Raw genomic sequence first — 4,741 nt, 5'->3', positions numbered from 1 at the left:
CTGTGGGATATACATAAGTAAAGCAAAATTGTTGTTTTGCTCAATCTGGAATAGAAAATTTCACCAAATGCTGTAGGGGTTGTCCTCATTATATGTTCTTGTAGTTTGGAGAGTTACGAGATGACATCATTTTTTTGTTTTTGAGTTATTGTTTGCACAGTCTGACTTCAATGAACTAACTCACTCACCCACTTTTCTACATCTGTTCTAACCAAACCCTAAATAGTGCAGCAGATAAATTCATTTTTTCAGTGAAATACATTTATACAAAGAAACATGAAATTTTCTACACATCTTCTTCATAGGTTAAGTCATCATTTTCACTGGATGGCCACTCAAAATGTCAAGATGGCCGCCGTTTTTTCAAGATGGCCACCATGAAGTTTTGATCACGTCAATTATGCCCTCCTGGCCATGTATTTGAGTTTCTTTGTTGGTTTTATAGAGCCTGTGCAATGTCAGTTGGCAAAAGCATTGTGTTTTTTCTTAAAATTTGGAAAAGCACACATGGAATAAGATGGCCGACAATATGGCCGTCAAAATCATTTGTTGTTTGTCATATTTAATTTGAAAATAAATATTCGCTTCTAAAAATGTGAGAATGTTCTATGACAGTCATTCTAGCAGTCATTTCTGACCATTTATTGATGTCTTTGTATAATCTAGATAGTAGTTTTAGTGATCTGAAGGAGTGAATGTCAGTGCACAGCCAGGGCACAATGGTGACTTCACTGCTGTGAAACTCAGCATGGGGTTCAGTGTCAGCTAATCTTACTTTACTAATGCTCCACCTGGCTTTACTAACTCCCAATATGGTAGAAAAGTGCTAGTTGTAGTGTAGTTTAGCATAGTGTCCCAAATGCTGTTTAACAGCCCCATATCAATTAGCTTGTAGAACGTAGTTGGTATATTTAGTTAGACAGTCGCACCTGAATTGACAGGATGTGCCAGCGCGGGAGAGCCGAGCCAAGGGTAAGTGGGGCTATGCATAATGTGTCCATGTACTTACCCGGATGGTGTACAGATCACACGGGACTTAAATGGCAATGACTTAAATTCCTTCAAATTGGCAAAGCTTCCTCAGGAACACTGACAACAAGTCAGAGTTGTTTCGCTTCCTGGCTGACAAAATTGCTGGAATGTCTTCAGCAAACTTAGTCATTGTGACCAAAGCAAACCAAGCCCTGAGCAACCATGGAGTGAGCCTGCAGGAGCTGGACAAATGTTCTCATGAGGAGGCAGACAGCTGCCTGTTTGTCCATGCCAGGTATGCTGCGGGACATGGCAGCAAGTCTGTCATGATCAAAGCCAATGATACAGATGTGCTGGTCATTGGCTTGAGTGTCTTCTCAACTCTACATAGTATGGGTGTGCAGCAGTTGTGGTTGGCATTCGGTCAAGGTTCGAACCTTCACTGGATTCCCATCCACGACCTGTCAGACTATGTAGGCCAAGAGAGGGTCACAGGAATGCCATTCTTCCATGCCTTCACTGGCTGTGATGTGGTCTCAGCCAGAAACAAAGGGAAGAAGACAGCTTGGCAAACTTGGGATATGTTCCCAGAGGCTACCCCAGTATTTTCTAAACTGAGCAAGTACCCTCCGTCCATTGAGGATGCAGACATGGAGATTCTGGAGAAGTTTGTGGTTCTCATGTATGACAGATCCAGCACTGCTGGCAGTGTAAATGAAGTCAGACTTGACCTGTTTGCCAGGAAGCAGAGGTCATATGAAGCCATCCCTCCTACCAGTGCAGCTCTGCTTCAACACACCAAACGCGCAGCATACCAGGCAGGATGCATATGGGCTCAGGCAATACTACATCAGCCAGAAGCAGAGAGTCCATCTGATTGGGTCTGGGAGAAAGCAGGTGATGAGTGGAAGGTCTACTGGACAGCCAACTCATCAATTGCAAAGAGCTGTGAACAACTCACCAAATGTGGATGCAACTCTGGCTGCCGTGGCAGATGCAAATGCTACAGGCTCGGACTAGCTTGTACAGCTTTGTGCAGTTGCAAATGTGACCTGTAAGCTGTCTCCTGAATGAGCTTATGATTTTTGCATGGGTTTACTGAGTTAGTCGGCCTAATGTCTTTTGGAAAAGGACACATCTTCTTCCTATCTGGCCTGAAGTTTTTTTTCAGCTGCATACCCCCAAGCCACATAAATGAGATACTTTTTTTTTATTGATCTTCATTTGCTTATACTTACAGAATACAATTAAAATAGCACAAAGTGAAAGTGGTAAATATATTTTTCTTCCAAAAGACGCACTAAATCAAATCATTGTCCGGCAAGACTGCCACTCATACAGTGCATATTTACCAGCTTGTAACTGCAAAACTGAGCCAGTGTGACAATGATGCACATCTGGATCAGTTCTATTTTCCCTAGATATCTATAGTCCATCTTTTCATTCATGAATTCTGAAAATATTTCATGACAGGCAGAGATTGCATCTATAGGTATCTCACAACTCTTGCATTCAAAATATTGTAGGATACGTCAACGCCGTAACGGAACTAAAATTCCAGCCTTATAATTTGGAGTTTTCATTGCATTGTTGTGATTTGCTTCTATCTTCTTTATTACCACCATATGTTTGTGCATCAAGTTCTCTTACCAGACAAACAAAAAAGAAAGTTTTCTATCACGAAAGGGATTTTAGAGATTTTTCTCATACCAAAAGGGTCCCTCGATGGTCATTTTGTTAAATATAATTCATCATAATGAAAAATATATTACTTCTGACTTATTAAATTAACTGTTCTGCAAAGTGGAACAAGAATGGAACACTTGAATGTGTATTTTTTTATATGTAACCCCCAAAAAAATGACGGAAATCGGTACAACTGGCGGCCATCTTGAAAAAATGGTGGCCATATTGAAATTTTGCATGGCTATCCAAACTTTTCAAAAGAGTTGGTCCTAGTGAGCAAGTGTGCCAAATTTTATGTTTCTTTGTATAACTTAAGTAATTTTCTCCTTATCTGCTGCACTAAAACTCTTACCAGCACATGGAGCTTCTGCATTCCCATTATGAAATTACATACACAGTCCACAGTGAAAGTTTTTTTGCATTTTCAAAAGACCCACAGTGATGCCTTGAAGGATCACTGCTTCATAACTGACTTACACAATAATCATCCCTCAAATTACTTGTTGAAAAAATTTTTGAGCAGCTCAAAAATTTATGAAATAAACATAAACAAATCTGACAGGGTCATTCTTCAGCTTTAAACTTTGGACTCATCAAAAAATGTTATATACAAATCGCTTAAACCTTTGTGGAATTTTAATAATGTAAACAAATACAATTTCTAGATTTACAACCCCAATTCCAATGAAGTTAGGACGTTGTGTGAAATGTAAATAAAAATAGAATACAATGATTTGCAAATCCTCTTCAACCTATATTGAATTGAATACACCACAAAGACAAGATATTTAATGTTCAAACTGATAAACTTTATTGTTTTGTGCAAATATTTGCTCATTTTGTAATGGATGCCTGCAACACGTTTCAAAAAAGCTGGGACAGTGGTATGTTTACCACTGTGTTACATCACCTTTCCTTCTAACAACACTCAATAAGCATTTTGGAACTGAGGACACTAATTGTGAATGTCATGATTGGGTATAAAAGGAGCATCGCCAAAAGGCTCAGCCATTCACAAGCAAAGATGGGGCGAGGATCAACACTTTGTGAACAATTGCATGAAAAAAATAGTTCAACAGTTTAAGAACAATGTTTCTCAACATTCAATTGCAAGGAATTTAGGGATTCCATCATCTACAGTCCATAATATAATCAGACGATTCAGAGAATCTGGAGAACTTTCTACACGTAAGTGGCAAGGCTGAAAACCAACATTGAATGCCTGTGACCTTCGATCCCTCAGGCAGCACTGCATTAAAAACCGACATCATTGTGTAAAGGATCTAACCGCATGGGCTCAGGAACACTTCAGAAAACCATTGTCAGTTAACACAGTTCGTCGCTACTTCTACAAGTGCAAGTTAAAACTCTACCATGCAAAGCAAAAGCCGTACATCAACAACAGTATTTTCTTTTCCTTCTAATACCGTCTACAGGAGGAAGCACGTAGGCATGTGCTTAAGGTAGTGAGATCACTTGTGATCTGACACGTTTGTGCTTGATGCACGTTCCAAGGTGTGCACACTAACATCTGTAAGATGCCTTGTAAATCACTTTAGAGGAGTTATCTGGCTTCAAAACAGTATTCTTAGATTTGGAAGTGTTTATTTCTCTTATTTTACAAAATATATGAGAAACATATTACATTTACATAGAAATAAGCTGTTTCAGAGCATTTTCTGTCATCTTGGTTTTTGTTGTTCCAGTGAGCAGCCAGCTGCCATCTCACTACCTTTCTTTATTCTGATTGGCAGTCACAGTGTACATCCCAGCATCCCTTGCGCAGATCAAGGGAAGCCCCAACATGATCTGACGTTTCTATCAAATGTCGGTCATAGCGACTGATTGCTTGAATTTATTCCATTCAGGAAGAGAAATTCCAAATTGTTTCCAGACAACACACATTTTGATCATATTGGCAATGTCATATTATGAATCCCTTATTTATATGCTAAAGAATAAAATTACAAAGGTGCGAAAGAAAATTCTTTTTATGACTTAAAACACCCCTATTAAGGAGAGTGGTTCCAGAGACGAGGCAGTGCGTGGAGGCCAAGACCCACCAGATCTAACTGGTAGCGCT

This window comes from Thalassophryne amazonica, chromosome 7, assembly GCF_902500255.1.
Source record: "Thalassophryne amazonica chromosome 7, fThaAma1.1, whole genome shotgun sequence".
Lineage (NCBI taxonomy): Eukaryota > Metazoa > Chordata > Actinopteri > Batrachoidiformes > Batrachoididae > Thalassophryne > Thalassophryne amazonica.
This window is presented reverse-complemented; position numbering follows the sequence as displayed.